Source organism: Moschus berezovskii, chromosome 13, assembly GCF_049115385.1.
Source record: "Moschus berezovskii isolate FMDL1 chromosome 13, NW_MosBer_1.0, whole genome shotgun sequence".
In the NCBI taxonomy this organism is placed as follows: Eukaryota; Metazoa; Chordata; class Mammalia; order Artiodactyla; family Moschidae; genus Moschus; species Moschus berezovskii.
In genome coordinates, this window is record NC_142472.1 from 69,840,996 (window position 1) to 69,854,204 (window position 13,209).

A 13,209-nucleotide genomic window follows, 5' to 3' on the forward strand; every position below is an offset into this window, starting at 1 on the left:
AAAAACCACACGATTTCCTCAGAAGGACAAGGAATTCAACAATCTGAATTATAGAATGAGCTATATCTATGCAGTTAGCAAACACAAGACCAGGAGCTGACTGTGGCTCAGATCATGAACTCCTTATTGCCAAATTCAGACTTAAATCGAAGAAAGTAGGGAAAACCACTAGACCATTCAGATATGACCTAAATCAAATCCCTTATGATTATACAGTGGAAGTGAGAAATAGATTTAAGGGACTAGATCTGATAGAGTGCCTGATGAACTCTGGACGGAGGTTCGTGACATTGTACAGGAGACAGGGACCAAGACCATCCCCATGGTAAAGAAATGCAAAAAAGCAAAATGGCTGTCTGGGGAAGTCTTACAAATAACTGTGAAAAGAAGAGAAGCGAAAAGCAAAGGAGAAAAGGAAAGGTATACCCATTTGAATGCAGAGTTCCAAAGAATAGCAAGGGGAGATAAGAAAGCCTTCCTCAGTGATCAATGCAAAGAAATAGAGGAAAACAACAAATAGGAAAGACTAGAGATCTCTTCAAGAAATTTAGGGATACCAAGGGAACATTTCATGCAAAGATGGGCTCGATAAAGGACAGAAATGGTATGGACCTAACAGAAGCAGAAGATATTAAGAAGAGGTGGCAAGCATACACAGAACTGTACAAAAAAGATCTTCATGACCAAGATAATCACGATGGTGTGATCACTGACCTAGAGCCAGACATCTTGGAATGTGAAGTCAAGTGGGCCTTAGAAAGCATCACTACGAACAAAGCTAGTGGAGGTGATGGAATTCCAGTTGAGTTATTTCAAATCCTGAAAGATGATGCTGTGAAAGATGATGCTGTAAAAGTGCTGCACTCAATATGCCAGCAAATTTGGAAAACTCAGCAGTGGCCACAGGACTGGAAAAGGTCAGTTTTCATTTCAATCCAAAAGAAAGGCAATGCCAAAGAATGCTCAAACTACCACACAATTGCACTCATCTCACACGCTAGTAAAGTCATGCTCAAAATTCTCCAAGCCAGGCTTCAGCAATACATGAACTGTGAACGTCCAGATGTTCAAGCTGGTTTTAGAAAAGGCAGATGAACCAGAGATCAAATTGCCAACATCTGCTGGATCATGGAGAAAGCAAGACAGTTCAAGAAAAACATATATTTTTGCTTTATTGACTATGCCAAAGCCTTTGACTCTGTGGATCACAATAAACTGTGGAAAATTCTAAAAGAGATGGGAGTACTAGACCACCTGACCTGCCACTTGAGAAACCTGTATGCAGGTCAGGAAGCAACAGTTAGAACTGGACATGGAACAACAGACTGGTTCCAAATAGGAAAAGGAGTACGTCAAGGTTGTATATTGTCACCCTGCTTATTTAACTTATATGCAGAGTACATCATGAGGAACGCTGGGCTGGAAGAAGCACCAGCTGGAATCAAGACTGCCGGGAGAAATATCAATAACTTCAGATATGCAGATGACACCACCCTTATGGCAGAAAGTGAAGAGGAACTATGGAGCCTCTTGATGAAAGTGAAAGAGGAGAGTGGAAAAGTTGACTTAAAGCTCAACATTCAGAAAACAAAGATCATGGCATCTGGTCCCAATACTTCATGGGAAATAGATGGGGAAACAGTGGAAACAGTGTCAGACTTTATTTTTTGGGGCTCCAAAATCAGTGTAAATGGTCATTGCAGCCATGAAATTAAAAGACGCTTACTCCTTGGAAGGAAAGTTATGACCAACCTAGATAGCATATTAAAAAGCAGAGACATTACTTTGCCAACTAAGGTCAGGCCAGTCAAGGCTATGGTTTTTCCACTGGTCATGTATGGATGTGAGAACTGGACTGTGAAAAAAGCTAATTGCCGAAGAATTGATGTGTTTGAACTGTGGTGTTGGAGAAGACTCTTGAGAGTCCCTTGGACTGCAAGGAGATCCAACCAGTCCATTCTAGAGGAGATCAATCCTGGGTGTTCATTGGAAGGACTGATGCTAAAGCTGAAACTCCGATACTTTGGCCACCTCATGCGAAGAGTTGACTCATTGGACTCTGATGCTGGGAGGGATTGGGGGCAGGAGGAGAAGGGGAAGACAGAGAATGAGATGGTTGGATGGCATCACCGACTTGATGGAGGTCGGTTTGAGTGAACTCCAGGAGTTGGTGATGGACAGGGAGGCCTGGCATGCTGCGATTCATGGGGTCACAAAGATTCGGACATGACTGAGCGACTGAACTTAAGTGAGTGACTAACACACAACTTATAATACTTATCCACTTTTGTCTCAGAGGAAACTTATAGTAATTCCCAAATAATCTTTCCATAGTCTTCTGCTTTAACCCCTCATCACTGTGTCCACTGTCCAAGAACCATTGAGAAGCAAGTCTTACCTCTGCAGCCAGTCATGCCAAGGAGGAGGCTGTGTTCACTGCAGGGTTGCTCTTGCCTGAGCTGCCTGGAGGTCAGTGTGGAGCACATGAGCAGCGTGTTTTCTAGGTTGGAGCCGCTGTTCCAGACTGAAGGATGGAGAAAGCTCCTCACACTGCCTGGGTCAGATTCTCAGGTGAACTCGGATTTTTTAACTTCATATCCAGAAGAATTCCCTGTGAAAAAAAGAGCACCTCATGAGAAGCCACACGGATTTAGGGTATATCCCTTCTCTCAATGGATCAGTTCAGTTCAGTCGGTCAGTTGTGTCTGACTTTTTGCGACCCCATGGACTGCAGCAAGCCAGGCCTCCCTGTCCATCACCAACTCCCGGAGTTTACTCAAACTCATGTCCATGGAGTCAGTGATGCCATCCAACCATCTCATCCTCAGTCGTCCCCTTTTCTTCCTGCCTTCAGTCTCTCCCAGCATCAGGGTCTTTTCAAGTGAGTCAGCTCTTCGCATCAGATGGCCGAAGTATTGGAGTTTCAGCTTCAACATCAGTCCTTCCAATGAACACCCAGGACTGATCTCCTTTAGAATGGACTGGTTGGATCTCCTTGCAGTCCAAGGGACTCTCAAGAGTCTTCTCCAGCACCACAGTTCAAAAGCATCAATTCTTCGGTGCTCAGATTTCTTTATAGTTCAACTCTCACATCCATACATGACTACTGGAGAAACCATACAACAGTTTTCAATTCTCAGAATTAGGTCGGTCAGGCTGGCCTGTACTGGGCCATGACAGGGAACCACTCTCTGGGAGAGACGCCAAGCTATCTTCTTCAACTAATTTTGTCAGTACAGAATGAAGTCTCTCATTCTCATCTCACTAAAAACCCACATTCAAATTGATTCCTGGCAACCACCCTACTATATCATGGCCAAACACATCTAAATCCCAGGTTAGAGTTCAGTTGTGACTCCCACTACTTAGACAAAGTAAATTTTCAAAACAGAGTGGGAATAATAATAATACCAATATATTAACAGCTAACATTTATTGAGGGCTAACTATGTACCAAACACTGTGCTAAGTGCTTCTCAAGCAATTTTCTGATTTGACTACTGTCAAAAAATGCAAAAGATATTCTTCTTTTTCACCATAAAAAAGCAAACTGAGGTACAGAGAGTTAAGTATTATGTTTCAATTTACAAATCTAGGGATTTGCTGAGCCCAGATACGAACCTTAAACCTTAAGTTCACAACAACTGTCCTCTGCAGATAGGCACAAGCTATTGGCCTTCTAGTCAGCATGCCCTGTTTACAGAATGTGAGCACTCATTTCATAAAGTGTGATTAGATAAAATGTATACAGCTTGGTTAACCCTTCAGGTTTTGTATTATCTTAAACAGATATGAAAAAATAAGACTCCATTAAGCTCAAGTAATCAGGAATTCTACCAAGGGCAGAACATCCTTCTGGGAAGTTTGCTATGTGATTAAAGGCACCTGTATTCACTCTCTGTTGTTTCATAGAATCTGAACATCATTTAGATTCAAAGTCTTTTGACTCTCCGGGAGACCCTAATACAAAGGATGGGTTACCGAGTAAAGAAAAAAATTGTTTCTGAAGAGACAGTGTTGGAGAAGACTCTTGAGAGTCCCTTGGACTGCAAGGAGATCAGTCCATTTGAAAGGAGATCAGTCCTGGGTGTTCATTGGAAGGACTGATGCTAAAGCTGAAACTCTTATTTTGGCCACCTCATGCGAAGAGTTGACTCACTGGAAAAGACTCTGATGCTGGAAGGATTGGGGGTGGGAGGAGAAGGGGACGACAGAGAATGAGATGGCTGGATGGCATCACCGACTCGATGGACATGAGTTTGAGTGAACTCCGGGAGTTGGTGATGGACAGGGAGGCCTGGCGTGCTGTGATTCATGGGGTTGCAGAGAGTCGGACACGACTGAGTGACTGAACTGAACTGAGGGAGGGATTGGGTAATCAAGAGGGGGATTGTCCAAGATAAACTCCATTGTCTAGCTCAGGCCAAGCCCTGTTTCTGGATATGTATCAGGCTTCTCGTAAGTACTCACATTTGTCGCTTACTGGTTTCCCTAGCTGATGTCAATTCCCAAACTGTGTGACATCTGTTCTTGATCCCTCCTCCTCCTTCATGCTATCTTGCTATTTCCCTCCCTACAACACCCTTAATATTGCAATATTGGTCAGTTTTTGCTGTCGCAATAAATAACCCTCAAAATCAATGACTTACACAACAAATATGTATTTCTTGCTCACATGACATGAAGGTTGCATGTGGGTTATGGTTTGACTGGGCACCATGTGTCTCCTTATTTTGGGATCCGTGACTATTAGCTATTAATACCATCTGGCCCGCGTTGTTTTCATGGTGGAGGACAGAAACAAAAGAAGCAGAGCTATTCCACACATAATTAAAGCTTTTGCTCATTGTCCTATTTGTCACGCTGGCTAACGATCTATCAGCTTAAGCAGGGACTGTATATACCTCATTTAGTGGAGTGGCGGTGGTGGGAGGCATGGTAAAGGTGGGGAGGGAATGAATAATTTTTAATAAATAATAAGATCTACACTAACAGAGTCTCCTCCAATTTCTCTCAGCATGTCTATACAGTCACAGAACACAGTTCTCCTCTCTCTCACCCTCTCAAAATGCTGAGTGCTCTAGACCAGAAGGCCCCAACCTCAGGATCTAAGGCCTGATGAGCTGAGGTGGAGCTGATGTAATAAAGTACACAATAAATGCAATGGGTCTGAATCATCCTGAAACCATCCCCCCACCCCCCGCTCCCAGTGCACTGAAGAACAGTCTTCCACGAAACTGGTTCCTAGTGCCAAAACGGTTGGGGACCTTTGCTCTAAGCTCCTGTCCTTACTGCTTTTTTCATTTTCCCTCTACATGTTTTCCTAGAGCCAGCCTGTCCAGCTACCAATAGCCTCACCACTGTATTTTCAGCACCACTTGTCTCCTTGATCTCAGGCAGATATTTTCTGTATGTATTGTATCTGTTCAGTTCGGTTCGGTTCAGTCGCTCAGTCGTTCAGTTCAGTCGCTCAGTCATGACCAACTCTTTGTGACCCCATGAATCACAGCACGCCAGGCCTCCCTGTCCATCACCAACTCCCAGAGTTCACTCAAACTCATGTCCATCGAGTTGGTGAGGCCATCCAGTCATCTCATTCTCTGTCGTCCCCTTCTCCTCCCGCCCCCAATCCTTCCAGCATCAGAGTCTTTTCCAGTGAGTCAACTCTTTGCATGAGGTGGCCAAAGTATTGGAGTTTCAGCTTTAGCATCAGTCCTCTCAATATCTACCTAAATATTCTTCCAGTCCCACAAACTCAAGATATGCAAATACGATTTAATTATCTATCCTGATATTCCCTAAATTTGTGTTTTCCCTGATGCTCTGAATTGTCTGCTGCAAACACTTGCCCGGCTAGATATCAATCTTGAATACAAATTCTTGACTCTTCTTTCTCTTCTCCATAAATTCAAGCATCACTGCAGCTTCCTATCAGTCTGGCCCACTCCTTGTGTCGCCTGTCCTGGTCCATACCCTTATTATCCTGTCAGCAGTAAAGCACTGTAATAGGCTTCCAACCAGCCTCCCTTTCTCCAGCTTTGCTCAATTTCAATTCTTCCACCTTGGATCTATTGGAGTGATCTTCCTAAAGCATAAAATAATATGATCTTTCCCAGGTGATGGTTCTTCAGTAGCCCTCCACCAATTCAAACTATTGGAACCACAGCATTCCACGGAGGAAGCTTATGGACCAACAAGGGGGGAAAGAGTGGGAATTTGTTCATTTTTCTCTTAATTTAGCCACAGAAGCTCTATTTTATAGGTAGACACCCTACACTATTGAATAAAGGATTCCTGAAATATCAAATGGACAAGCAAAGCATTTTGACAATCCCTCACCTGTAAAAATTAAGCAAATTTCTTAAAGTTGTACATTACATAGTCAGACTTCAGTCTTCTTTTCTATTTCCTGCCACTTGTATCCCCCAAATAATACCTCATTTATACTCTTTCTACCAGGATACCAGCCACACTGAAATACTCAATGTAGCTCTCTTGGCCAGAAGTATTATCTTCTTTTCTTCAATTCTACCAAGACAACTTCTATTCTTTTCTCTAACCTCAAACAGAGCCATTTCTAGACTGCCCATTCTCATCATAACCACCCTAGACAGTCAGCTGTCCCTTCTTTGAGTCTCATAAACTCCTTTTAAATAACACCCTTTACTCTGCATTGTTGGCTGTTTATTTGCTTGGATCTGTCTTCCCAAGAAATTGGCAGTTTCTTGAAGATAAAGCTGTGACTTACTTGTCCTTATATTCTTGGTCCCCTGCCTAGTGTCTGATACAAAGCAAACACTCAAATAAAATTTATAATGGGATTGAATGAAAGCAGTGACGATGGTAAAGCACCGTATCCTTAGAGCCTCAAATAACACTGGTTGCTTTTTGAATTCTATAGTCTTCCTGCATTGTGTACATGGCACCTGCTGCCCTCACGTCTTGTCTGTGCTCAGATACTGCCTTATCGTGATGAATGTAACTACTCAATGTAAAATACCGTTTTCCTCCTACAACCCAGCACTATGTTTTCCTTTAATCTTGCTTTGGCCTTCTTTACTAAGTATATCAATATGTGACTTTTTTTTAATTTGTGAACTACCTATTGTCTCCCTCCCGTGGGCAGGGGACACGTCTGTCTCATCATTCATCTATCCTCAGTTCCCAGATCAGTGCTGGGCATATGGATGTTTGCTAAATAAATGAACAATTAGTAAATTCCTTTTCTATCAGCTTGAGTATCTTCTGTTTTATGTTAATGTACAGGAGTGATAAAGATTGCTACTCTCCTAGAAGCATAGATACCCTAGAAATACAAGCCGTTGTAGCTTATAGGCTAAAATCTCTAAACAAGGCATTTTTTTCACTAATAAGTCCATGTAGATCCCTCTGGAAACATTCAAGTTTAAGGAGAAATCCTTGTACACTAAAATCATGACTGAAATCAAGGCTATAGTGCTGGTCTTCATGGTATCTGGGCTTTAGATGACCTTTCAGAGAAAGCTGGCTGATGCCTTAAGGAGGGTAAGTTGATCATCTAGACATCTTTGGTCTAGCGCCCCTCTGCAAAGGTTAGAGAACTCAACCTCTCCAAGAAATCAAGTGGTAATGGCCAGTTTTCTAGATAAAACATACTTGTAATGACTCCCTCCCTGCTCCGTTTCTTTTCCTCCTGCCAACCTTGCCTTGGAGTATAATCTCTTCTTGCCCCCCAGTCCCTGATGAATGTCTGGGTGTTAGTGTTCCCTCTGGCCCTCTTGGAGTTAGTATACTTCCCTCTAGACATGAGCTGCCCTGTGGAGTAGCCACTAACCCATGTAGCTATTTAAAATTAATTAAAAGCCAATGCAATTAGAATTTTAGTTTTTCGGTAGCACTAGTAACATTTCAAGTGCTCAGTAGTCACAAAGGGTTGATAATTACAGTACCAGACAGTATGGGATATTGCCTATTTCCAAATTGCAGGAAGTTTTATTGGATAGGATTCCCCCTTCTAGAATCCTGATAATTTAGTACACTTACTTCTCAGTCTTTGCCTCAGATTACAATCCCCATTGCCTTTCCAGCCCCTGGAACTGGTAATACTGGGCTTGATCTGCTCTTAGTCATTATATGGTAGTGATTCAGTTCACTTCAGTTCAGTTCAGTTCAGTCGCTCAGTCGTGTCCGATTCTTTGCGACCCCATGAATCACAGCACGCCAGGCCTCCCTGTCCATCACCAACTCCCGGAGTTCACCCAAACTCATGTCCATCGAGTCAGTGATGCCATCCAGCCATCTCATTCTTTGTCGTCCCCTTCTCCTCCCGCCCCCAATCCTTCCCAGCATCAGAGTCTTTTCCAGAGAGTCAACTCATCGCATAAGGTGACCAAAGTATTGGAGTTTCAGCCTTAGCATCAGTCCTTCCAATGAACACCCAGGATTGATCTCCTTGAGAATGGACTGGTTGGATCTCCTTGCAGTCCAAGGGACTCTCAAGAGTCTTCTCCAACACCACAGTTCAAAAGCATCAATTCTTCGGCGATTAGCTTTCTTCACAGTCCAACTCTCACATCCATACATGACCACGGGAAAAACCATTGCCTTGACTAGACGGACCTTGGTTGGCAAAGTAATGTCTCTGCTTTTTAATATACTATCTAGGTTGGTCATAACTTTCCTTCCAAGGAGTAAGCATCTTTTAATTTCATGGCTGCAATCAGCATCCGCAGTGATTTTGGAGCCCAAAAAAATAAAGTCTGACACTGTTTCCACTGTTTCCCCGTCTATTTCCCATGAAGTGATGGGACCAGATGCCATGATCTTTGTTTTCTGAATGTTGAACTTCAAGCCAACCTTTTCACTCTCCTCTTTCACTTTCATCAAGAGGCTTTTGAGTTCCTCTTCACTTTCTGCCATAAGGGTAGTGTCATCTGCATATCTGAGGTTATTGATATTTCTCCCGGCAATCTTGATTCCAGCTTGTGCTTCTTCCAGCCCAGCATTCCTCATGATGTACTCTGCATATAAGTTAAATAAGCAAGGTGACAATATACAGCCTTGACGTACTCCTTTTCCTATTTGGAACCAGTCTGTTGTTCCATGTATAGTTCTGACTGTTGCTTCCTGACCTGCATACAGGTTTCTCAAGAGGCAGGTCAGGTGGTCTTGTATTCCCATCTCTTTCAGAATTTTCCACAGTTTATTATGATCCACACAGTCAAAGGCTTTGGCATAGTCAATGGTAGTGATTAGATCATGCCAAATCTGCTCTCAGGTCTTCATTTTCATGAAGACTGATGATGATATTCAAATTACAGGTTGCTGATCAAAAGTGAATCCATTTTGAAGTAAAAGGACAAGGCACCAAGATTGGAGGAAAAGTAGTAAGTACTAGCGAAGCATTGTGGGTAGTAAAACCTATGGGAAGGAGAGAGACCGATCAAGAGAATAAAACAGGTAGCACTATGGAATAGTTTGCTTCCTTGTCATCACATGGGGAAAATGGGAATCTGACTAGGTAGAATCCAAGCATTAGCTTAGATCTAGGCTGTGTAGACATCTAAACATCTACACTGTGCATAGTGCATTGTCTGTGTTACTTTGCTTTTGTTTTAAGTCGCTCAGTCATGTCCAACTCTTTGCAGCCCCTTGGACTATACAGTCCATGGAATTCTCCAGGCCAGAATACTGGAGTGGGTAGCCTTTTCCTTCTCCAGGGGACCTTCCCATCCCAGGGATCAAACCCAGGTCTCCCACATTGGAGGCAGGCAGATTCTTTACCAGCTGAGCCACAAGGGAAGCCCAAGAATACTGGAGTGGGTAGCCTATCCCTTTTCCAGTGGATCTTCCCAACTCAGGAATTGAAACAGGGTCTCCTGCATCGCAGGCAGATTCTTTACCAACTGAGCTATGAGGGAATTGTCTGTGTTACTTTATGAAAGCAGTATTGTTGTGGCATGGGTGTGGGGTAAGCAGTAACAGAAGTCAGGAGACTTCTTGGGCGAAAGCTGGGTGGCTGTTTGGACCAGGTTCATGGGCCAAACCAGGTCTCATGCGGGAAGGATATGACTAATGTATAACAAGATAACTGCTTCCTGGGCTCCAGAGAGAGAGAGCTACTGGCCAATACTTGGAAGTCCTGCTTGGAAAGAAAACTAAGATACTCAGGAGCTAGGTTGTAAGAAGGCAGATTGCTCCTTCTCCAGAGTTTGCTAACTTGGGTTTCCAGTGATGTGGCAGCCCCTTATATTATTCTCCATGACACTCAACATCCCCTGAGAAAAGAGGGTTTGCCAGAACCCTGGAATAGAACAGAGGTGCCAGTAGAAGAGATTTTCTTATTCACCAAGAAACAAGGTCTTAAGTGAAAGAATTCAACTTTAATTATAGACTCTCAGGCATCATGGAGGATATGGAGGGTTGTCCTCAGTGATTCTTACTTCCTGAAATCCTGCCATAAATTCTAAGTTCTAAACTCTCCCCCACCTCAACCCCCCAAAAAAGAGAGAGAAGAACAATGATGCTGGCCACTGAAATCACTCTGCTAGTGGATGTTTTAAAAAAGCAAGTTGACAGAGGCCATAAATCCTCCAGTTAGCTTCCAATTCAAGCAACAAGTTTTAATAAAGCCAAATTTGTATATCATCCCCAGCATCAAATGAATAGATTAAATGCTACAAGTGGAATTCAAACTATCAAAAAAAAAAACAAAACAAACCCTATAAAACATGGCTGAGTCTTTATATGAAATGAATTAGAAATTAATTTCAACATAATGTACATACCATTCTTGCTCTGGGCTGACATCGCTAATCTGCAGAATTTCTTTTTCAGACATAGGATACAAAGGCAGAAAAAAAAAATTAAAAAAAGAAGCCTAGACCTTAACATCTTAACATCTTCAATACTCTGTAAGGCTTCACGTAGGAAACCTGGCAAGACACTATTGATTTTCCCAGAAACAAGCAAGGATCAGCTAATTCCTTGAGGCAATTAATGGCTTTGTTATTTAACATTTCTCACGGGCTTTTCATGCATTTGTTATTACAGACTCCTTCCCAGTGGCAGAGCACTGGATCAAGTTCAAAACACAGAAGAGTGGTGGAAACATTAGCATGGGCTGAAAACCTGTGTATATATGTCTGGACTGGTTTGTGTGAATGGGGTAGGGATATTATCATTCTGATTCCTGTCTTCACTGTCTGCTCTGAGTGGACTTCCTGAGCTCTGAGTAATCATTTGAGTGGAGATGAATACCATAAATCTGCCATAAACGAAGCAGTTACTAAGAAAACCATACTACAGATAAAGAGAACAGACTTGTAGTTGCCATGAGCAGGGCAGAGGAGGGATGGATTAGGAATTTGGGATTATCAGATGCAAACTATTAATATTATATATAGAATGAATAAACAATAAAGTCCTATTGTATAGCATGGGGAACTATATTCAGTATCCTATATGAAACCATAATGGGAAAAATACGAAAAGGAATATATATGTGTAACTGAGTCACTTTGCTATACAGCAGAAACTAACACATCATTATAAATCAACTATACTTCAATACAGTAAATTTAAAAAGAAAAGTGTTGTGCTAGCTTCTTTCACACATGATTTTATAAACGCTTTACAATTATCTTGAGGTTCAGGTATTATTTATTATTCCAAATTTTCAGATGCATAAAGTCTAGATTAATTTGTCCAAAGTTTCACAGCTTTATAGAGTGAACCTCAATTAAAACTTAGGTTTTTAAGTCCATACCTTTTCATGGGAACTAGAATTATCATTGTAAACAACATACACCCTACCAGGCTCTTCTGAATATTTCTTATTTCCATAAAACCCCACTCACAAGAGCTCTTTAAAGTATGTATTTTTATATATTTGCTTATAATGTGAAATTTTGCCAGAAATTTCCATAAAGGGAGAAAAACAGGGAACCAAACAGAATATTGTATGCTGTGTGCTCAGTTATGTCCGACTCTTTGTGACCCCATGGACTGTAGCCCACCAGACTCTCCTCTCCATGGGATTTCCCAGGCAAGAATACTAGAACAGGTTACCATTTCCTTTTTAAGGGAATTTTCCTTACCTGGAAATCGAATCCACATCTCCTGTATCTCCTGCAATGGCAGGTGGATTCTTTACCACTGAGCCGCCTGGGAGGCTCAAATAGAATATTGTTCTGTACAAAGGGCAGGGACATGCAGTATTCCTGAACCTCTGCCAAGCTGTCACCAAACATCACAAGATTTCCTAGTCAGGATGATCGACTTTCCAGATACTCAGAAATCCAACTGACTAGAAACCTGAATATTTCATTCTGTAAAACCACTAAAGCAGATGAATGAAGTGGGGATTACATATTTCAGGATTGGCAAGCATCAGGATATAACTGCTCAGTGCTTGGAATCAATGGACTCTTGGTGTTGTAAGAGGGTCCCCTCTGAGAGCTATGATGTAAGCCATAAGTGACCTAAGAGAAGGGGTCTAGACATTCTGCTGGCTTTCACATTGCTGAAGCAGGACCTCTGAGTTACTTTCAGCAAGAGAATGTTTGCAGTAGAGCTCACACCACTTGCCAACTGTTCAGCAAAAGTTTCCTGGGTCTTTCTCATAGGAAGTAGACAGTATCTCCTGAGAAAATAGCAGGAGACACATCGTGATGTGGTGAACCACTGTGATGACTCAGTAGTTTTTTATCCTTTCCTCAAGCCGAGTAGTTCAAAGGACTGCTTGCTATTATTCTTAACTGCTGGGATGTAGCTTCCTGCTCTGTGTTTTCATCACAGGTGGTGATTGCTGAGAAGAAAAGTTGTTAAAAAAAATAATACCTTGTCACGAGCTACTGCATGACTCAAGCATAGATAGTTCTAAGTTCTGGAAACAGAAAACCTTCCCTTAGGAAAGGCATTTAGCCTCAGATTTGCAAAGATGTAGCCCAGTATTCTTTGAATGTCTGGAATGGGCAAATTTAATTCAAATGACTGTTGTATCTACTACTGTGGGCAAGAATCCCTTAGAAGAAATGGAGTAGCCCTCATAGTCAACAAAAGAATCCAAAATGCAGTACTTGGGTGCAGCCCCAAAGATGACAGAATGATTTCTATTCGTTTCCAAATCAAAGCATTCAATATCACAGTAATTCAAGCCTATGCTCCAACCACTAATGCCAAAGAAGCTGAAGTTGAACGGTTCTATGATGACCTACACGATCTTCTAGA

At 42.1% G+C, this 13,209-nt stretch overlaps 1 long non-coding RNA gene across 2 annotated transcripts in view; it reads right to left on the reverse strand.

The window, feature by feature from the left end:
* LOC148775865 (uncharacterized) overlaps positions 1-13,209 on the reverse strand; it is a 612,673-nt gene that overhangs the window by 230,633 nt on the left and 368,831 nt on the right. For both annotated transcript variants that reach the window (XR_016038909.1, XR_016038908.1), the window contains exon 3: positions 2,399-2,611. This is a non-coding gene — a long non-coding RNA (uncharacterized LOC148775865). The remainder of the gene's footprint in view (positions 1-2,398; positions 2,612-13,209) is intronic.